We start from the raw sequence: 25491 nt of genomic DNA on the forward strand, positions 1-25491 counted from the left end.
AGCTGCATTAATATATGTCATCCCTCTCGATATTACCGAAGCAGCATTTTTGTAGAAACCAAAGCTAGTTGAGAGAGCTTTTTTTTTTATTTACAAGTCACCACTGTCAAAAGTACCCATCGCTAAATGGAAGGAGCCCTCTGAGTCATCTTGACCTAGGCTGATCCTTTAGTTGAAGAGCGAGATTTTTCTGACATGCATGATGATTCTTACATCATCCTTATCTCAGTGTAGGCCCTAGCAAAATCCAGTGCTGTAGATAATGAATGCCTTGATGTAGATAGGAAAAGGTCCACAATATCCAAAATGAAAAGAATTCTTTAATATAATACTTTTCTCCACGAAGCAAAGCTGGTGCCTTATACAGCTCTTTAGTATTTCCATTTGGTGTTGTAATCCATAGCACATTCTTTCAACAACCATATATGCAATAGCTAGGGATATTAAAGAAAATGTTCTGGTTTTGAAATATTTATCCCTTCCTTACACCTTCCACTTCTCACCCACTTCTTCAACAGATTCGTTTACTCTATCCTCGTTGACTGCCACAGCTCAGAGATTTCAACATAGCTGCTTTATTGCCCTGCAGTCCATACCATCAAACAACCAGACCAGGCTGTAGAACTAGTTATACCCAAAGAATTTAACAAACTTATCTTTAAATTGGATCGTTTTAAGGGCGACAAATATTCTCTCGTTTGATAATGACATTTTTCCAAAGTATATATAGCAATTTATACAACACACACACACATATACGTTAAGGATACTATTTTACATACATATATACATACATACATACATGCATGCATACATTTGTACATATATATGTATATACATATACATATTTGCATATCTATCTATCTATCTATCTATCTATCTATCTATCTATCTATCTATCTATCTATCTATCTCTCTCTCTCTCTCTCTTCTCTCTCTCTCTATATATATATATATATAATATATATATATATATATATATATATATATACGGTGTTTTGTCTGGGGAGAGTAATTTTCTTTTTCGAAATATATATATATATATATATCTCAAAAGGCAAAAATAGTATTTAAGATATATATAGAATAAAATTTTACAAAATGAACACTATAAACTTCATATTTTATTTAATAGCTATAGAAACTTCAGGATTAATCAAGGTGTGCGTGTGTGTGTGTGTGTGCGTGCGTGTCTGTATCTGCATGCTTTTACTGCTTGTGTGGGCATATATATAAATATATATATATATATATATATATATTATATATATATATATAATATATATATTATATATATATATATACAACTAAATAACGAAAATTCCTCACCAGCACCACCATCTATATATATAGTCACATGATCAACGAAGAATCAGAGTAGCAACAGAGTAATCTGAATGCTATAACTAAAAATTACTGTCTACATTGATATCAGGTCCTTTTTCTCCTATCTCATGCTTGATATATATATATATATATATATATATATTTTTTTTTTTTTCTTTCATTAAAAGCTGAAACTTCTTGTGCCATAGGTGAGCTTCCTGTTATTGACTGTTCAAAAGTCTGAAATAAAAGAAAGTATGTCACACTATGTGAGTAAAAGTATCCACAAATGCAACAATCTATGATTAGTCAACAGTACATTTGCTATCGAAAATTTTTTATCTATTCATCACTATGCACAGAGGATGTGATATTTTCATCTATTCATGCACAGAAACACGTGATATTATAATATGCAGAAAGAAAAAAAAAAGGAAAATCCTGAGTAGAGAAAATACTTCTTGTTGAAGTTTAAGTGTTGATGAATAAATGAATGTTTTTTTTCTGTTTATTGTACAACCATCTTCTGTAGCATAGCAAATCCATTGTGTAGGAAATAAATGTTAGGTAGTTGGTAGTCAGAAACAGTACAATAAATAGCAAAGGATGTATATGTAATAATTCACCAATTTCGATCTTTTGTTGACAATTTCAAATGACTGTGATATCGTATGTTATTTATTTATTTTTTTTTTGTGAGTTCTTCTTGTCTACAACCAAATCCCTTCTTTAAAGGCTTTTCAATTCAGTAGTGATTTTATTCCAATTAGTGATTTAGACATCAATATTATTTGAACATAGGTATTATTAAATTTTGGCTTTCTTATGATAATTCTTTTGAATTAAATGTCGTTGCCAGGTATTATTTGATGTAGCCATGGTAGCATACATGGAGGTTAAGGTTTGTGAATTAATTAAAGTGTACATCTTAAAATTGCATTGGAAGTGAGTACACACTGAAAGGTTAGGTATTTACAGTGATGATGGACTATTCATTTTGAAAAGTTTGAATGACCATATAATGGATTCTGTTAGGAATGGTACATCAATATAGACAAAAAGCTGGGTTTAAAGATCACGCGAAATGAATCAAAATATAGTTATTTTCTTTATAACTCAAATTAATTTCTTGGATACAACTAGACACCATTTAATTCTTCCAACGTAGTAAACCTAACAAGAAATGATATTGCATTAATTCAAATTTCAGCAAATCTCAAATGATTTCAAAAGCTTTAGTTATTAACATTAGTAAGTACATATCCAGCTTATTTCCTTATGGAGAATCCTTTAACCGAGTTATTCATTATTACAGTAACGTATTAAAAGTTGCTGATTTCAAACATAGAACATATAATGTACAGAGCAACACTAATATTCATAAGAAAAAGAAAAATGAAAGATTATATGATGCAATCCTCCCTATAGTATAAATGTCTGTTCTGATGTTGTCAGGGTTTTTCTGTAACTGTGTATCTCAAATGATTATGTATTGACTGCAGTTATCATAAGATCCATATTATAAGTATGTATCATAAGATCCGTAATAAAAATATCATTAAAGAGACTGAGAAAATAATTAACAGACTTTGATAAAAATAAGTACTGGAATTGATTTGTTCAATTAAAACTTTTCAAGATGGTGTCCCAGCATGGCTGCAGTCCAATGACTGAAACAAGTAATAAAAGATAAAAAAATGTGAGCGGGAGTGTTACCAAAAGCTCTATTGTTACCATATCTGTTATAAAAGAAATATTTTCAATACTATTACATGAAACTGTGTTCATAACAAATTCACAACCTGCATTCTTGACGAAACCTGGTTCTATAAAGGTATTTCTTTATCAAGCTATGGCTGTTGTGGCAGATTACAGTGGAGCAAAAATATATATGCAAGTCTCACTACAATATTTTTAGAAAAGTTTCTTGAAACATAAGTATTATTTCAGAGGCACGGAAAATAACTTTATACTTCATTATGCAATCATATTTGGAATTTAAAGAATAGTAATAGTAATAACTGGTAGTGGCATGTGGCGTAGTGTTTAGGGTGTTGCACTCATGATCGTAAGGTTGTGGTTTCGACTGATGGACTGGGCGATGCATTCTGTTCTTGTGCAAAACACTTCATTTCACGTTGTTTCAATCCACTCAGTTGGTAAAAATGAGTAATCTTGTGATGGAGCAGCATCCCACCCCGAGGTAATATATATATATATATATATATATGTCAGAGTCCAAGAAACCAGCCTTATGATCCAATGACTTGGAAAGAAACGTTGATTTTTTTTGTTTTAAGACTTACAAAAATCGTTTGTTCCTTATGTATCATTCATCTGTAAGCATTAATGGTTTCAGAGGGTGTGATTTATATCTCTTAGAGAAGTCCAAATCTATTAAATACTTCTTAAATTTGTAATAAAAGTTCAGAATTGATGAATTCTTGCAAACACTTCCATTTATAATATTTTTTAAAAGTATTTCTAACAAGCAAGAAGCTAAAATATTTCATTTCTTACATTACAAATTTACGAGGTGTTGAAATATAGTCGTATAATTTTAAAAAGATATTCGTTTCTACACCAATACCAAAGCAAGTGATGTTTGTCTTGATCATGAGACACTTTTCATTCATAGTGCTGAAGACTTTTAAAAAAAATCACGCATTTTAGCAGCACCTAACAGATGAGGATATCGTATGTTCTGCACACAGTGATAATTAGACAAATGTATAACACACTTTCTTGGAGCTAATTCAATTTTTTATGAATTGTTAATTCATTATATCTCAATGCTTTTCCAAATATGTTTACTAACATATTTTATTAGGTAACTTCCCTTATTTCAATAATTTTAGCAGTCAGGAGTGGCTGTGCGGTAAGTAGCTTGCTTATGAACCACATGATTCTGGGTTCAGTCCCACTGCGGGGCACCTTGGGCAAGTGTCTCCCACTATAGCCTCGGGCCGACCAAAGCCTTGTGAGTGGATTTGGTAGACGGAAACTGAAAGAAGCCCGTCGTATATATGTATATGTATATATATATGTGTGTGCGTGTGTGTGTCTGTGTTTGTTCCCCCCAACATCGCTTGACAACCGATGCTGGTTTGTTTACATCCCCGTAACTTAGCAGTTCAGTAAAAGAGACCGATAGAATAAGTACTAGTCTTACAAAGAATAAGTCCTGGGGGCGATTTGTTCAACTAAAAGCGGTGCTCCAGCATGGCCACAGTCAAATGACAGAAACAAGTAAAAGAAAGTCAGTAAAGAGAAATTCAGAGTTACAATTCAAGACAAACACAATTGTTTTATGATACTTATAACAGCTGAGTCATCAACTAATAATGAGTATTTTGACTTTTATGTCACCACCTAACCCTTTGTGAAAAGCCAGAACAATCACATTTTTGATTTGACTCATGCACATAGCACAATGTGACTTAACTTTTTCAAGTATATATTTAGGCGGCAGAAACGTTAGCACGCCGGGCAAATTGCTTAGCGGTATTTCGTCTGCCATTACATTCTGAGTTCAAATTCCGCCGAGATCGACTTTGCCTTTCATCCTTTTGGGGTCGAAAAAATAAAGTACCAGTTACGCACTGGGGTCGATGTAATCGACTTAATCCGTTTGTCTGTCCTTGTTTGTCCACTCTATGTTTAGCCCCTTGTGGGTAATAAAGAAATAGGTATTTCGTCTGCCATTACATTCTGAGTTCAAATTCCGCCTAGATCGACTTAGCCTTTCATCCTTTCGGGGTCGAAAAAATAAAGTACCAGTTACGCACTGGGGTCGATGTAATCGACTTAATCCGTTTGTCTGTCCTTGTTTGTCCCCTCTATGTTTAGCTCCTTGTGGGCAATAAAGAAATATATATTTACTTTACTACAGCTTGTTATTAGACACATTTGGTAATCTGCCAAATAAATACAACAGTGAAATGCTGTTTGTACACATTTTTACATTCTTTGTATCTTGAACATTAAACTTAGTCAGTATGTTTGACATTAAGTTTGCACAACTATTAGCGTTCTTCTTCTATTTTACAGGGTTCTCATGAGCAGATTTATGCATAAGAATAACAACACGGTATTTGGAAACTGTTTTATTATTCTTTCACATACAACACTCGAGCTGCTTTGCCACTGTCTGTCATCATTAGTATTCTACTATCTGATAATGAGCAAATGTTAATAAGATTAGGTGAAAGCTTACGAGAAGACTATAGCAAGACAATCTTTTTATCTAATTAAACCACCATATTTACTGAACACCAAAACTCAAATCAAATATAATAAATCCCACAAAAAGCTCTTTCACCTTTTATCAGCTCAGTTAAGCAGCAAATTAAATATAGCAACATCAGTCTTTATATTAATGTGCAGTAAAGTTCTTGTTGCTTTGACTTGATAAGACTATGAAATCCTCTATTTTAATAAAAAAAACAATAATTTGGTTTAAAAAATGCATACCATGGGTCGGTATCTTGAATGCATATCAGCAAGGGAGCTAAACATTGCCAAAAAAAGAAAATGGAAAAAAAAAAAACTCATACCTTTCCAAACAACATTCTTTGCCATATTTATTTCTCACTGAATTACAATTACTCCCTTGTTGTTCACAATACTGTCAAAAATGCATTGTACCTGTGATTAGTCCACTGGAGATCCATAACCAACGTCACCATTGTTTACCATAAACTGTAGTGGCCCAGGATTAGAAGTTTGTCAGAAAAACAATATTTTTTATCATATGGAAAATAGAAGGATTCAGCTTAATCATAAGGTAGATATTGAAATCCAGTGAGATAGAGGATTTTCCTCTCTAAGTCAGGTGGAAGACATATTTTATTTCCTTATTCAAATTATTTATTTCTTTACAGTTTAATATTTTGGTTGACTGAGACAATTTGGCAATGGTTCACATATGATTGTTTACCAAAAGAAGGAAATTTTAGAAATTATTATTGTTGTTGTTGCTGCTGATGTTCTTCTTGCTTTGTTTTTGCTTTGGTTTATTTTTAATACATATGCAGGTCAAAAATACAGGCAAGCTAATGCAAATACCTGATATATAATTTCAGTGTTTACTTACATGAGGCGCATAACCACATGCAGACACACACACACATGCACACACACTAGAAGATATATCTACACTAGAAAACAGATCATACACAATAAATATATACAACATACAATTCAGATATATAGCATATATGACATATATATAACTCAAAGACATACAATACAAACGCACGCATATATTTTGACATGTATATGTATGCATAAACATACATATATACAGACATGGATACACACAGACACACACATATATATATATATATATATATATATATATATATATATATATTAGAAAAAATATAATATATATATATAACATTCTCACTAAGACTAGTGTAAAAGTGTAAATAACAAACATAATATTCAACTGAAAGATTTTATATATAGATACATTCATACATATATACTTATATATATATATATTATATATATATATATATATATGTGTGTGTGTGTGTATGTATTTATATGTAACTATGTGTGTTATATCTGCTTATGTACATATCTAATATGCATAAATATATATCTATATCTGTATCAGTATATAATATGCATACATACATATATATAAATATATGTATGTATATATATATATATATATAGATATATATATATATATATATATATATATATATATATATATATATATATATATATATTAGAAAAAATATAATATATATATATATTGTATATGATGTATATATATATATATATTATATATATATATATATATATATATATATATATATATATATACATACATACATTTATATATATGTATGTATGCATATTATATACTGATACAGATATAGATATAAATTTATGCATATTAGATATGTACATAAGCAGATATAACACACATAGTTACATATGAATACATACACACACACACATACATATATATATATATATATATATATATAAGTATATATGTATGTATGAATGTATCTATATATAAAATCTTTCAGTTGAATATTATGTTTGTTATGTACACTTTTACACTAGTCTTAGTGAGAATGTTAAATCATTATATACATAATTGAATTTCCATGAACATGCCATCAGATATCGGAAATGTGATTTATGTATTATTATTATTATATATTATTCAGAAACGCACCAGTCTTAAGTCCATGGTATGCATAGTGTATTATGGTTACAAAAGTTATTAGATTATTTTTAGCTTTAACTATTATAATGTTATAATCTTAATGTTTTGTTTCTGAATCCTGTCAAAGATGAAAAAAGTCTGCCTATATCTTCCCTTTTCAATAGGTTATCATAATTGTGTGTATGTGAGTGTGTTTGCATGCATGCGTATGTATAGATATATATGTATTTGTATGTATATACATGTATATGCACACACACACATATATATACATACACATATATATACATGCATATATATATATATACACATATATATATGCATACATATATACATTTATATATGTGTGTGTGAAAGTGTGTGGGTATGTATAAGAGTATATATATACATATACATTTATATATATATATTTTTTTTTTCTTTCTTTTTCCTAATTTCAGCGCAGAGCTGCGGCCATGCTGATGCACCGCATATATATATATATATATATGTGCACATACATACATTATATGCCATCAAAAGAATTCCATACGAAAACATCTGAAGTGAAGCTCCTAAAACTTGTCAGAATGATAGCTTTATAACAATTCCTGTATCCCATATCATCGCCAAATTTCTTGAATCCTGTCCTGATGCCGAATCTTGGTAATTTTGCCAAAGTATTTTTGTCATTTAAATCTTCTTAAACCACATGTCATGTTTGGGTAGAAAGACCTTGTCATATTTAGTGTATCAAATGGACATAAAAGAAAAAAAAAAAAATTGCTGCTGCTTATATGGAGCTCCGTGTATATATTGCAAATTTGTATGCATATGGCAATGTAGGTTATTTCTTTGAACAATGTGTACATGCATATATAAATGTATATGTCCTGTATAATGTCATATATATATATATATATATATATATATATATAAATAATCATATATATATTCACATATATAATGATATATGTCTACATACAAATATTTGTGTATATACACATATATATATATATATAAATATATATATATATCCTGGCGATGATGATGATATGTGTATATATGTGTGTATATATATATATATATATATATACTTATATATATATATATATATACTTATATATATATATTTATATATATAAGTACCTATATGTGTATATGCGTATGTGCGTGTATGGAGTTGAGGTGTGGCTGGAGGTGGGTGAGTGTCTTATCAGTATGTCCAAAGGAATAGGCCTGAAGTTGCAGTGATATTTTTGAAGCAGTGGAGTGAAAGGAACAAGTGAGACCTCTACTGTCAATAAGACATTTAGAAAGAGACAGGAGATTAGAGGTAGCGTGACTTGTGGGGAATACATTACGGGAATCAGAGGGAGTTCAACAGTGGTAACATTTTATATAGTCATGTACAATATATAATACATATTGTTACTGTTTTTGAATTAGAACTAGTCTACAACGAAAGGCATTCTACCACAAATAATCTAGTATGGTATTCCAGACTGCATATTTCAGTGTTTTTTTTGTTTTTATTAAGACTATAGAGTGAACTATGACTAAGTGAAGGATCTCTCGTTGTTTCATTATATTATATCGTTCATTTCATTTTTATATTGTCATTGTCATTCAGTCAAGTTCAGTAATGATTTAACTGTCATATCGGTTTCAAATTTTGGCACAAGGTCAACTATTTCAAGGGAGGAATTAAGTTGATTACATCGACCCCAGTGCTTAACTCGTACTTATCTGATCTACCCAAAAAGCATAAAAGGCAAAGTCGACCTTGGTGGAATTTGAACTTAGAAATTTGAACTCAGCATAACGATTTGATCAGCTTGTCACCTTCTGGTATAACAGTCATATTACATATTAAGAAAGGCTGTCCATCCATGATCACCTCACCTTATTTTTCTAGATATAGTTTAATCATAAATGTTGACAAAGTATAATTTCAGAGCGAAAGAAAGAGAGTGAGAAACATGGCTGTTATTTTTAGCAGATCAAACAACCACAAAAGTACAAAATATTATTAAAATGATGTGTACATCTGATGGGAAACTGTTATGTTGCCACCTCAAAAAGTGTTAATCAGACACTTGATGAAAGAGTCAAGCCTGCATTTTTTTCCCATGGGCATTGTGTATGCACGATCACATTATCCAATGTTTAACTATTTTCTAAGGTTGTAGATTGCTTCCAAACCGCATGACCTTGTGTCCAGTTCCACTGTGTGGCATCTTGGGTAAGTGTCTTCAATTACAGATCCGAGCCTAGTGAGTGGATTTATTAGACAGAAACTGAAAGAAGCTTGTCGTATATTTCTGTGTATGTGTGTGTGTGTTAGTGTCACTTTGCCTTGATATTGTGTGATTTTTGTAAACAAGTGTTAGGCACAGGCATGGCTGTGTGGCAAGAAGCCTGCTTCTCAACCACATGCTTCCAGGTTCAGTCCTACTGCATGCCACCTTGAGCAATGATATATAGATATTTAAACATATATATACATATATACATATATATACATATATATATATATATACAATAAGTTTCTTTTTGTTTCCATCTGCCAAATCCACTCACAAGGCTTTGGTCAGCCTCAAGCTATAGTAGAAGATACTTGCCCAAAGTGCCATGCAGTGGGACTAAACCCAGAACCATGTGATTGAGAAGCAAGTTTCTTACCACACAGCCATACCTGTGCCTATATATTGAAATGTTAAAAATATAAGCTTTATTTTGTTTTTCATTACTAATGTAACAATGATGTGACTTTCTTAATTACTTTTAATTAAAAATGTGTTTAAAAATTATTAAGTATCATTTATTCACTCCTAGATTGAATTTACTAAGAAATATATAAATCAATTTTATATAAACTTGAAATATATGGATCTAATCAAAGAATGTTAGAGAGGATGACTTGATGAAAATACAGTCTAAAAAAAAAAGAAAAAGAAATTAATTTCTTTGACTATACTTCACCACAACAATAACAATGAGAACACCATTGTTGAGGATGAGGTAAGTTGTACAGAAATAAAAATGGTAAAATGAGGAAGCATGAACAAGGGGTGGGGAGCAAATAGAATATTTCTGCAGCCTAAACAAGTATTTTTTAAAATTTGTCATTTGATGTTTCAGTAATCTGAATCTCTTGTTCTGTTGCATTTAATTATCATAAACAGGAATAATAATGATTCTCAACATATTTGCAGGAATTCTTCTTCTGCAGTGTAATTTTGCCTGTGAGCATGTTGGCATGTTGCAGTTCATGTGAAGAAATTTTTGACATTATATAACAAATAATAAATGTTTAAATGAAGTTAATTGTCTTTATGTGTTTTTGAATGGCCAACATGTGTCTTCCAGGCTTCAATCATTCTGCTTTCTTCTAACCATAAACTTCATAAAGATCTGTTTGTTTATGAAAAATAAACAGATTTCAATGGTTAATGCTAATTTACTAGCACTAAATATAACATGGTAATAAGCTCAGATAAATGATTTTTATAATTTATTTATTAATAAAAATATATTAATTGGCAGTTTCTGAGATTCAAAATATGATAAATATTTCTTTTCTTTCAATATTATGTTAACCTTGTAATATTTCAGCATGCCAGTATGATTAAGATCAGACGCTATGAAGTGAATTAATCTTTTGTAATTATCTTTTAATACAGCAGTTCCAACAAAGCTAGGACTTTGATCCCAATCTGCATTTAATTTTGGTATGATTTCACATCAAATACCACATTTAAGAGCACCTTAAAACCATCACCACCACTACCACCAGCTATTGGTCCATCAAATCGATGAAGTTGCAAATGGTTTTATAAGGTTTGGTTGGTCAATGTGCTTCTTAGCTACTGCTACCCACTTGTATACCAGAACTGCTGTTGTTCAATTTGACTCAAAGCAGAGTACTTTTTAGTTTATAAATCTACTCTCCAACGTCAGATTTTAACACCGAATTATTCAAAAGATGACTATAGACTTCTCAGATATAATGCTATAAAAAGTTAATTGGCAAAACTTATGTATACCTAGTTAAATTTGTACACACTGTGTAAAGAATTGTGCAGATGATAATACAAGAAGTTTTTGAAAACAGAGATGTAATGTAATAGAAAAATGTATTAAAAACAAAGTTAAAAAATCAATATAACAAATTTAATTTAAGTACATTTAATTTAGATGACAAATGTCAAAAAAAAAAAAAATTGCTACTACCTTTGAAATAGTTACATCGAAAATTTTGCTACAGTGATGAAAATATTTAAAACAAAGAAAATTTACATATACTGATAATTTCTAACATGTTTTAACTTGAAATATTACATGTGTTTAAGATAGTAAAAGTTTATTCATAGAGGTAATTTAAACAATTGGCTATATATATTATATGAGGGTGGATGAAAAATTTCATAAGACTGGCTATGAAGGAGTGATACTAGTGCTGTGAAAGCTTGCAGGCATCAAGTTCAACACTTCTTATTAATAACTGCATTGTTTCTGCCTAGGTAAACTAACATTTAACTGTTCAAAGAAGATATCAAATGTAACTTGTAGTAAATTCTCTTGAAAGTGGACAAAATTTGGCATCGTGGTGTTATCAAGTACCCGCAGAAAACGGGTTCAACCCTCAACGACATTCATGCTGATATCGTTGCTACATTAAAGGATGATGTTCTAACATTATTTATTGACAGCGCAAAAGTGAGCAGCTGAATTTAGGAGTGGAAGGGAGAGTGATGAAGATGACCCTAGGTCTGGATGTCCTCAACTGCCATCAATGAACAACAACATTGATCATGCTCACTACATGGTGATGAATGACAGGTAATTGACAATAAATTAAATAGTCAATGTTCTTAGCATATCACATGAGAGAGTTGAGAATATTCTGCATAATGAACTTGGAAAGATGAAGGTTTCTTCTCAAAGAGCACCACGTCTTCTGACACCTGTTCAAAAGTGTACGAGTCTGATTACATCATGGGAAAATCTGACATTGTTTCATGCAGATCCAATTGGCTTCCTTGAACCTTCCTTAACCCATGATGAGTGTTAGCTTCACCACTGTGAGCCAGAGACAAAGAGACAATTTATGCAGTAGAAACACCCCCTCCTAATCTGTCCCAAAGAAGGTCAAGTTAGTTTCATCTGCAGGAAATGTAATGGTCTCAGTTTTGGGGGATGCAAAAGGCATTGTGTCTATTGACTATCTTTAAAAGGGCCACACCATTAATGCAGAGTACTATGCCAACTTTCTGATGCAGTGACAAAAGGCTATCAAGACCAAACAGCTAGGAAGACTTATGAAAGGGGTCTTGTTTCATCAGGGCAATGCTCCAGCACACAAGTCCTTGGTTTCAATGGATGCTGTGCATGACTGTGGCTCTGTCATTGGTTGATCACACTCCCTATTCTTTTATTTGGTCCCATCTCACTATTACTTGTTCCCTAACATGAAAAAACCACTGGGGTGGAGGCCAGTAGCATAGTGAAAATGATGTTATATCTGCTGCCGATTTTTTGACCAACAGGATAAAAGCTTTTTCACCAATGGGATCCAAGCACTGCAACATCGATGAAAAAAGTGTGTGGACTGTAAGGGGGACTACATTGAAAAATAAACCTCATTTGGTTGCATTCTGTGAGAGTATATTGACCAGTCTATGAACGTTTCAGCTGACCCTTGTAAAGTATTTTCTTTAATTCAAAAATATCAACATAGTGATTAATCTCTTAGCATGAGGTTTATATACGCAGATTAAAACAGATCAGTATTCAGACAAACTATAACAGAACTTAATTTTCTTCAGTTATGGTAAATTTTCATATATAAATTTGTGGATGTCTATAGCTGCATTTGTGTTTACAAAGTCAAATGGATAATATGTATAAAAACATTTCAGGCCCATGATTTCTTTTTATAAAGTCAAATTCTTATGACTTGAAAACTGACAGTTGTAGACGTAGAACAAAACAAATGTATTTATAAAGTTATTCTGTCAAGGCAATACCAAGGTAAAATGAAGGCTACTAAGAAAGAATGAAATATGGGAATAAAATAACAGCTTATACATGGTTATCTGTGACAGTTAATAATTCGGAAGCCAACAAATTTTCTCTTAAATAACCAAAACATTTCTCATCAGACTATTCATTTCTGATTGGTTAAAATTTCTAATTAATACATTGACACATGTATCATGGCAGTTCATTGCTTACCTTTGTACAACAACCAGTAACAGGCCATGGTGGTTAACGTGTTAATCAGAATTTCTGATTGACTAAAATAATATTTTTTATCAAAAAAAGTAAAACTAACATGGTTAGATCTTCATCTTAATCAAAAATGGTTGCCAGACTACTAGACTGATTGTTTCATATGATATACATATCAAAAGGCCACAGTTTTGTTCCATAGCCATGTGTTGACTAATATCATGTGAGTGAAATTTAGTTGATGGATACTGCACAGAATCTTTTCATACATACATATATATCTATCTATCTATATATATATATATATATATATATATATAGCAAATGAAAGACAGAAGATGGAATATACGAGAATTTACTGTTAATCACGACAATTGTTTCGACATGTTTAGCATCAATTCCTCTTGGGTGGGACACTCAACAACTGGTTGAGGAGCATCTGGTGATGCACTTGTATCTCATTGGGTGATATTTGTCTATATATACATACATATATACATATATGTATACATATACATGCCTGTCGTTACGTTCTGAGTTCAAATTCCACTGAGGTCCACTTTGCCTTTCATCCTCTTGGCGTCGATAAATAAAGTACCAGTTTCGCACTGGGTCGATATAATCGACTAAATCCCTTTGTTTGTCCCCTTTATGTTTAGCCCCTTGTGGGTAGTAAAGAAATACATATACATGTATATATATATATATATATACACACACACACATGTGTGTGTGTGTATGTATGTATGTATGTGTGTGTGTGTGTGTTTTATATTTACACTTCTGTTTTGATGTTTCTCATTATGCCTGCATCTTAGAATTTCAAAAAAAGAAACAAATCAATAAAGTACTGGTGGAGGGGGTTAATATGCTCGTCCAAACCCCTTTAAAGTGTGCCCCAGCATAACCACAGACCAATGACTGGAACCGGTAAACAAAATTTTCCGGGTGTAAGATGAAGCACTCCCTGAGTCTTCTCAAAACACCAAGTGTTTTATTACACTTGCAGAAGTATTTTCAGCTCCGATTGTTGAACCTACACACACACACACACACACACCACACACACATACAGGTGTGCACTGCAACACACATGCACACACTACAACACATGCATGCATGCATACATACATACATATATACATATACATATACATACATACATACATACATATACACACACACACTTGCATAGAAATGCACACACAAAAACATACACACCTGCATAGGAACACATACCTACACATGCAGTTCAGTTCAAACACAATGAGATCCTTTTCTACTTATGCGATAAAAAAAAATATTTAAAGAGTTCAGCAATTCAAAACAGAGGGAATACAATGAATTTTTTTATGAGTCAGAGAAGGTGCAATGCTCATGACCTTTGCAGTACCCACCCCCAACACTAACACACCAACCTTCTACTCTGGCACCCATACTGGCAAATTCGCTGCTTTTGATGTTCACTTTGAATAATCTGTAGGTCAACGTTCACAGAAAGCAAAAAACAAATTCGAAGCATTGAGAGGGAGAAAATTCTAGAGGAATGTTATTCTGGAAAGTAATAATTGGACAAAGTGTTTCGTGTTGGATTTAGTATAGCAAGAGGAGGAGTGATAGGTGGGTTTTGTGTGCTTTGTTGGAGCGAGTTTTCTAATGCTGAAGCATAGAGTCTTAATTGGGTTTTGTATGTTAGTTGGTAACTAATCAGAATTGAAAACTTTTCTAGTCATACAGATGAAGCCTGGACTTTACAGTGCCGATTTAGCATGCAACATGTATAATGTAACAGATGAACTCTGAGAATAGTTATGAACCAAGAAAGTTATTTTCTTGACACTCAAAAACCAACACACACACACACACACACACACACCTCAAACACACACATGGTTTCTACCTCCCCTTCTCTCTCACTCTATCCCTATCTCACCTTTTCTATCACATCATTTACAAATATATATATATGAATGTGTATGCATATGTATATATATATATAAAATAATTTTAATGAAGGAATAGAGCAGTTAAATGAATGTTACTCATATTTTAATGAATATCTGTCAATTATAATTGATATATTAAGTGTTATGCAGTGTTATGTAAAAGAAAAACCTAAGTTTGTTTGGGGCAATGGTAAAAGATATTTGCCTCTTGAACAAGAGTCTTTTACCAGTTTTTCTATAATTATATACTCATTTATAAAAATCCACATAAAAGCTAATATTTGTAATACCTTCTAGAACAAAAAATCTATTGAATAGTAGCATTTTCTTATGAAGTAGAAGCCAAAATGCAAATTCAACACGAATACTACCACTGGATAATGCAAACAATGAAAGATCAAGTATAAATGCCTACACGAAGTAATCATCTACTTTACCAATGTATAAATAGACTTCAATATGACTTCCTAGTAATTTAAGCTAGAGCTAAATGGACACCTACATTCTTTCTGTAATATGAACAAATGATTGCTTTGAATATTATAAACAAAGTAAATTCTACAAACCAGTATTCAAATTCTGCTCAATCTGTGAATTCAAGTAAAAGGATAACACATTTTAATACTCATAATACCATTAATCTTGAAACTGGACTAATTTCCTTTTAACCACCAACATCGTTCACTTAAACCTTTACTAATAAAATTATACCATCTAATCTCTTGATCAGCACTTGATCTAAGTATAGATAAGAACAACAAGAATTACTTCTCATGAATTGATTCAAAGTGGCACTCAACTATTAAACATACACATTACCAGGCTATCACCATCAATGTAGGATTGCATGCATGTATATCATTATTCAGTTTATTAAAAGATTTCTTTCTAAGAGAGAAAGAACTGGTTTCTAACCTAGATCCAAAGTTCCTTCATTGGAATTTTAACATCAACAATAGGGTATTTTTGTTTGTATATATGTATGTATGCACGTATGCACATATGTATGTATATATGTACGTACGTACATTTGTATGTATGTATGTATGTATGTATGTATGTATGTATGTATGTGCAGATTTGTATGTTTTATGTATGTATTCTCATGCATATAGTTGCATATCTAGACATGCTTATATATATTTAAATGATAAACTTCTGGAAAGTTTTACAGATTTTTACAGTTCCACTTATGGATTGGATCCATAGTCTTGCAATCAGCTTTCTCCTTTCTGATTTTCAGAAGCCTTATTTCTCAAGATTGGTATTTAGGCAGTGTGTTACATATCCCAGGACCCCAATAATTACAGGTAAAAACCTGAATTTTTAATCTGGATTGAGTAACTTCAGATTTCTCAATAGTTCAGCATAGGTGTTCTCTTTTCAATGATCTTCAGCTTTATGTTAATATCCGCTGGGCAGCTAATTTCCACAACTGTGCAGAGTTTCTCGTCTCTATCCCAAATCATTATATCAGGTCTGTTGTGCTTGCATTTTATTGAGGTCGTCACTGGGATGTTCCAGCAATATTCCTTTTTATTATGAGTGGCTATGGCATCTACCATATTGTGGGTTCTTATTTCTTTGCCCTCAAGATTATCCTTCTGACAGATTTCATTATAGAATGTTCCATCAGTAGACAATATTGTGATGACATTTTTGGACAACTGCTTATGATGACAACATTTTTGGACAACTGCTTATCACGTTGAAGATATCAACGTGAACTCTACAAAGTCTACATTGGTTGTCACATTTTACTGCTTTTCCAGCATCTCTATCCCTTTTGTGCATCAGGTACTTGGTTGATATTTCCTGTTCCTGGATTACAAACACATACCCTTCATAGTAGGAGGTAGTAATCTGGCTATTGGTCTATAATAGGAATATCTCTATTTAGGTTTGTCACCATTGAAATGATTTGGTTGTGTTGAGCCGATGTCAATGAATGAAAGAACATGAATTCCATTTGAAATTTTGAATACAAAATTATTTTTTTATCATTAAACAAAACAATGGAAAATTGTTTATACCAAGTAAATAAAGTTGGTATAAACAGTTTACAAGATATTTGCATTTTGAGAATGACAATAGTTGTAAGATGTCTGTCTAGCAGATTGACCAACCTTTGGCATAAACCACCACCAGCAGCTAGCAGAAAGGGAATTCAATCGACAGTTAATGATTTTCAAATGAAAGGGCACCAAAACATGAAATCTTTAATAGCATCATTGAGTGTTTTGCAGCTGTCATCAATAATTGAACAAATTTGTGTTGATATAGTGATTTCTACCTGAGATTTGATTGGACAATCATGTGCTAACAGCATCAATCTCTAACAAAATTCTGGCCATAGCAATCCACTTTCAATTTCTATGTGTTTTGGGATTGCCAAATATTCTTACTAGGGCAACACAAGACTGACTGGCTAATAAGTCTCCACTCAAGATTACAACTGATTCAATGATAGTCAGCTGTTATTTAATTAGCTGACTTTACTTAACCTTTAATAATAGTGGGTCTGTAAACACTATGTTGATGGGGGTTAAGGAAGGTATACAGTCACTGATGAAATTCTAGTTCATGGGTTGCAATTGGCCCAAATGTACTTTGTTTTTTTATACAAGAATATATTGTCGAGACATATAAGTTGACTTTATCCATCAATAAATACATTATAGTACATTATAGATATATAGATATATTCTATTATAGTACATTATAGATATATAGATATATTCTATTATTGAACATGTGAGTGCATGTGTTTGTGTGTGTGTGCGTGCGTGTGTGTGCATGTGTGTGTGTATGTGTATGTGTGTGCACATGTGCTTGAACATGTGAGTAAGACAACCATTTATTAACAATGTTTTTCATGGTATAGCAAACAGAATGTGCCTGAGATAAAGATATTTTTACTTATACATATTGTAAGTCACTTCAAACTATTTGCATGCATCAGTTCTTCCATATACAACGCTAATTAATTATCAGTTCAGTTGAATCTATAGAGATATTAATTCTCACATATTTGTGCAAAGTCTGTTCTTAACATACTAATTACATTAATGTTGCTGCATTGATTTTGTCTAATTGAAAAATCCTTGTGTATATCTTAGTATAAGATGATCCACCAGTAATTGAAGCTTGTCTTGAAGGTTCAAGATTGTGAGAATTCAATGCAGAGATTATTTTTCTAAAAAATGAAAGACAAATAGATTTTCTGAAATACAAGTCGACATAGAATACAGTGTAAACATGTAGTGTAAACATTCAAACATCGTCACAAACTTTCCAAATCCTGCTGCATGTCACAAAGAATTTTTGGTCCTCCAAAGTCATCTTGGTGCATAACTTGACCTATCTGTTTTTTGGCTGTAAATTTGGGTCTGAAAATTCGACTTGGACATCATAAAATATGATAAAGTGCACTTGTGAAACTCCAACACAGGAAGATTATATCTGCCAGAATAACACAGCGATTAGAACAGTGGAATCCATTACAGAATTTTTAGAGTATTGATCAAAATACGTTGCAGAATTTGTTCTGGTTCTTTGCATTCTGTGTTTAGTTCCTTCTGGGAACAACTCTGCATTTCATCCCTCCATGTTAATAAATTTAAAATATCCTCAAAATACCGGGTGGCAGAGAGGTCTACAGTGTCAGTTAACCACTCCACTCAAAATTATTTGCCTTGTGTCGAGATTAGAAACAAAAGCTACTATAGACTGTCATTGGATTATAAACAACAAAGAGAGATAAGTGTTTGGAATTTGCATCACCAGTCTGGAACCCCTATCCTACTCAGGATACTGACCTCCATGAAACTGTTCAGAGGCGTGCAACCAAACGAATATCTTCCATCAGGCATCTACCATACTCTGAACTTGTTTCCCTTGTCATAGATACATTAAAGCTCCAACATCTGGCAACTGACTTAGTAAACATTCATAAAACTATTAACCATAACACCAACAACCACCTTGAACATCTTTTTTGAGCTCCATGTGTCTAATACACGTGGGCATGTCTACAAAGTCATAAAACAGCACAGCTCCTATGACTTTCAGAAGCATTTTTTCACACTTAGAGTTGCTGAATCATGGAAGAAACGACTTGCATCAGTTGTTAGTTTCCAAGACATTGCATCCTTTAAAACCTCCATGCTTCCTGAAATTTGCCCACACTACACCTGATATCCCACCCCTCCATACGCATGCACACATGTATATTGTGACTCATACACTGTTCACTTTCCTGACTTTTGTATGTAATTCTATGTACTGTACATGCACTTTTGATGAGTTGTAGTGCACCTGAGCACTATACACAATAATTTCATTATTATCATTATCGTTATTATTATTATTATTGTTGTTGTTGTTGTTATTATTATTATTGGCATATTGATCCTCTCCAGATGCAACAAGATTTGTTTCAACTCATGAAGTCACATCAAGAATCTTGTAATCCAAATACGAAAATGAAGAGTGAAAAAGAATCGTTTTCCTGTCTTAAAGTGATCTAAGGAGCAGAAGTAATAGACAGGTAAGTGAGAAGATGAAGAAACAATGAAAGAAAATATGAAGATTCAATTGAAACAGGAGCTGACATGGTCAGTACTGGGACTAGATTGGGGGGGGGGGAAATATAGGATAATTATAAAAGAAATGGCTAGGGACCTAATTATTATGAGATGTAAGGTAATTATATTGAAGATGGACTCAGGTAAAAACATTAATTAGAATTCAGTTAACTTTGATGGAAGGCAGTGTTTCTGTTTAAGAACTAAGAGAAATAGAAAGAATTTGAGAAGTCGTATCTGAGCAAGTTAGGCCTCATAAACTGAATGAAAATTAACTGCAACAAATGATGTACTGCATGGTAAACTTAATTTCCTCTAATACAGATGTTCAAATGTAAATAATAATGAGACCAAAGATAAAGATACGTATCTTTGAACATGTTTTATACATTAACTAAGGCGGCAAGCTGGCAGAATTGTTAGCGTGTTGGACGAAATGCTTGGTGGTATTTCACCCGTCGCTATGCTCTAAGTTCAAATTCTGCCAAGGTTGATTTTGTCTTTCATCCTTTCAGAGTCAATAAATTAAGTACCAGTGAAACACTGGGGTCGATATAATCGACTAGTCCTCACCCCACGAATTTGAGGCCTGTGCCTCCAGTAGAAAGGTTATATATATATTAACTTTCTTATTTAGCTTACTGTTCCATTAAGGTAAGATCAACAGAAAAAGTACTCCATCCATTGAGAGATAAATTCCATTTAATGTATACAGTATAAAAATGCAAGCTACTTATAGTTTCTAGCTGTGAAGACACGTATCTAAGCAGATTTTTACAACATGTTTTATGTCTCAAAGCAATGTACGGGCTCTGAGCACATGGTCTGTGTTGTGGTGAGAGTCATGACACTCCCTGCGAGAATAAACGAGTCTGAATGACTATAAATAATAGAGAGACAGACAGAGTAGGCATTAATTGCAGGAAGTCGTAAGGTATCGTTTTGGTAGTTTGTTGGAATATCGTTTGTTGGTTCGTGTGAAGTTCGTGGAGAGTTTGTCGGATTGTTACATCGTTGTTATCCTGCGTCGTTATATATTTCATTGTTACTACACGGTTATAGAGTAAACAAGTATCGTCATAAATAGTGGTGATACTACAATTATTGGCAACGAGTAACTACATAACAACATTGGTAACGAGGGTTCGAAGCTCACACAGGTCAGTTAACAATTTTTTGTGATACAAAATTGTAAATGCTGGAAGACCTATTAGCTTCTATAATACAGTTGCAAAAGCAATAACAAGAACAGCAACAGAAGTTGCAGAAACAACTACTTCAGCAACAAAGTTAATGTCTTAAGAAGTCCGGAAACACTATGAGTTCGTTTTCGCCAGGCGGCATATCAAACTCTATAACAGAATTCAGTTTTGACCCAGAGGAGGGTATAACATTTGTAGCATACTTTAGACGAGATGAAGACATCTTCAAGGAATATTGCAAGTCGTGGATAGACAACAGAAAAGTAAGACTATTATTACATAAATTAGCGCTGAGCATGAAAAATACTGTAATTTCATACTATCCCAAAAAACTAGTAAAATTTGTTTCCAGGAAAAGGTCAAACTACTATCAAAACTATTCGGTGATAAGTAGACGAGGAATGTTCGAAGCTTCTAACAGTGAATAATCACAGGAGACTATACAAATATAATAGATTGCCATTTGGTCAGAAGGTCGCACCTGCAATATTTCAACAGGTCATTGATGCGATTTTGGCAGACTGTCCATTTGCAATTCTGTACCTCGATGAAGTATTAATTAAAAGTGAATCTCGTGATCACCTTATCGAACATGTGAAATGTCTTTTTCAAAAAATAAGAGACTACGGTTTCACATTCAGTGAGGAGAAATGTGAATTCATTTTGCCTAAAATTAAATGCTTAGGATAAATTATAGATAAAAATGGAAGACGACCTGACCCGTCGAGGGCAGACGCAATTAAAAGTAGGTAGGTGCAGTCAACCTACCTCGAAGGCAACAATAAATTTCCTGCACAAACTTTTTACTTGATACGGTGTTCCAGACACCATAGTATTGAACAATGGAGCAATGTAAAGATACGAGTTCAAGAAATTCTGCAAAATTAATGCAATTAAGCACGTATTTACCACACCCAACCACCTGAGGTCAAATGGGCAGGTAGAACGATTCTTAGATACCTTCAAGCGAGCACTAAGAAAAATCAAGGAACGAGCTAAGAAATGACGAAGCGCTAACTAAATTCTTAAGGGTGTACGGAATTATGCTGAATCCGAATACCAGTTCAGACAAGTCGCCTGCAGAGCTAATGTTCGCTCGAAAGATTAAATCGATCTTCGACAAATTGTTGCCAAAGGAAAAGCATATAGAGAAAATTTTAAAAATCCAACTAAACATTTTGAAATCGGAGACAAAGAACATTTCAAAGTATACAAGAACGGCAAAGAGAGTTGACAGAATGGTGTAGTGACTAAAAGAATTAGAAACATGATGTATTTAATAAAAGGCCAACGAATATACATGAATTACACATTTAAAATAAAGCATACCAAAAATCACCAATTTCTGCCACTTCATGTTTCCCTGGCTCATAATAGTCAAAGGAGCTGGATTCTATTAAGTTCAGTACAATTGGTGCAGTGTGTTTTCCTAAATACTGCTTTGAGACTCATAGCATACTAAGTTGGGTGCAGTTAATTGTATACACAACTGGAAAACTAATCTGTCTGTTCTTCGGAATGCATGTATGTATTTGTTCCTCTAATTTCGTTGTATACACGATTTACATTTTATTTACCCGACCCAGTGCTTTACCATTTAAGTACCTGATTCACTTGAATCCTGAACTTATATGTGTGCGTGTGAGAGCAGCATACATATACATACATACATACATACATACATACATACATACATACATACACACACATCTATATACATATATGTATCCACATTCACACATATACATAAATATATGTACACATTCACACATGCGTGTGCCCGTGTGCACCTATGTATGTATATATAAAACAGATAGATAGATCGATAGATAGATAGGTAGGTAGGTAGGTAGGTAGGTAGGTAGGTACAAAGGTAGGTACGTAGGTAAGTAGATACTCAGGTAGATAGATAGATAGATAGATAGACAAACAGATAGGTAGGTAGGTAGGTAGGTAGATAGATAGATAGATAGATAGATAGATAGATAGATAGATAGATAGATAGATAGATAGATAGATAGATAGATAGATAGATAGATAGATAGATAGACAAACAGATAGGTAGGTAGGTAGGTAGGTAGGTAGGTAGATTGATAGATAGGAAAATAATAGCAACAACAAAAATAATGAGCATAAAAAACAATAATAGTAATAAGCATTAATTAATGAAGAGGGACCGAAATTATAAATCTGATGGGATAAAGTTACCAGAAGCTGATATCATTAGCTGTTTGAAACCAAATGAGAGATACAAGTACCAAGAAGCTGTGCAAGATGATCAGTTAATGGAAAAAAAAAAATGAAAGAAAAATTCCCCAAAGAGTACAGAAGAATGGCTATGTTAGGCTTGAAACAAAATTCAATGAATGTAAAGTCCTCAAGGCAATCAATCAATACATCAGCTGTGTCAGTATTGGGATACCCTGCTTCTTTTCTAAAGTTTCCTAAGACATAGAAACTGGAAATGGATATTGGGTATATTGGGCTTTGTATATATGTATTTGTACCCCAGTGTCACTTTGATGACATGCACTACTCTCTCACTCAATATTGATAATAATAATAATAATAATAATAATAATAATAATAATATAATAATAATAATAATAATAATAATGATGATAATAATAATCTTGGTATAAAAGATGGGCTAAGTCTTGGTATAAAAGATGGGCTACAACAAATATTCTGCTCAATACCACAGATTTGCTTGTCAGTTGTTTGACCTTAACCAGTTGAGCATGTCCCTTAGTGGCTGACGATATGTGCATCTCTGATCACGAGCAGAAGTAGTGGGGGGGCATCATAGCCATGTGTTGAGAGGGATTCTTTGGGGTTTGAATAATTCACCTCTGGAAATATGGGCGGTTCTTTCAACATCCTTAAACAACCCTTATTCAGGGACCTTTTGAGCGGGATGGGCTGCTCAACCTGAAGAAAATTCTAACTGGGCCCCACCTGCAAGGTCATGTGCTGTTTATATTGATATGAGATCACCATGTCGCGCACATATGGTTGTGATGCATGTGCCTGGTGTACCCTTATCAGATGGGTAGTCATGATGGGTATACTGGGCTTTGTATATTTTACCCCAGTGTCACTTTGATGGCATGAACTGCTCTCTCACTCAATAATAATAATAATAATAATATAATAATAATAATAATAATAATAAGGTTCTCTTATTATTTTACCGTCCCTAATCATAGTTCTTATGACCCCTATCAGCATGGTTGCTGTTATCATTGTTGTTATTGTTATTATCAAGGTGGCAAGCTAGCAGAATTGACAGCACACCAGGTAAAATCATCATCATCATCATCAATCATCGGTTAACGTCCGCTTTCCATGCTAGCATGGGTTGGACGATTTGACTGAGGACTGGCGAACCAGATGGCTGCACCAGGCTCCAAACTGATCTGGCAGAGTTTCTACTGCTGGAAGCCCTTCCTAACGCCAACCACTCCGAGCGTGTAGTGGGTGCTTTTACGTGCCACCTGCACAGGAGCCAGTCCAACGTCACTGGCAACGACTTCGCTCGAATACAAGTGGTATTTCGTCTGCCGCAGCGCTCTGAGTTTCAATTCCCCCAAGCTTAACTTTGCCTTTCATCCTTTCAGAGTTGATAAATTAAGTATCAATGAAACACTGGGGTTGATGTTCCTCCTCCTCACATCATCATCATCGTTGTCATCATCATCGTCGTTGTCATCATAATCATTGTCATCATCATCATCATCATTATCATCGTTGTTGTTATCGTCATTATCATCGTTGTCATCATCATCATTATCATCGTTGTCATCATCATCATTATCATCGTCGTTGTCATCATCATCATTATCATCGTTGTTGTCATCATCATTATCATCGTTGTCGTCATCATCATTATCATCGTTGTCATCATCATCATATCATCGTTGTTGTCATCTTCATTATCATCGTTGTCATCATCATCATTATCATCGTTGTCATCATAATCATTATCATCGTTGTCGTCATCATTATCATCGTCATCA

Source organism: Octopus sinensis, linkage group LG9 (genome assembly GCF_006345805.1).
Source record: "Octopus sinensis linkage group LG9, ASM634580v1, whole genome shotgun sequence".
NCBI classification, from domain to species: Eukaryota; Metazoa; Mollusca; class Cephalopoda; order Octopoda; family Octopodidae; genus Octopus; species Octopus sinensis.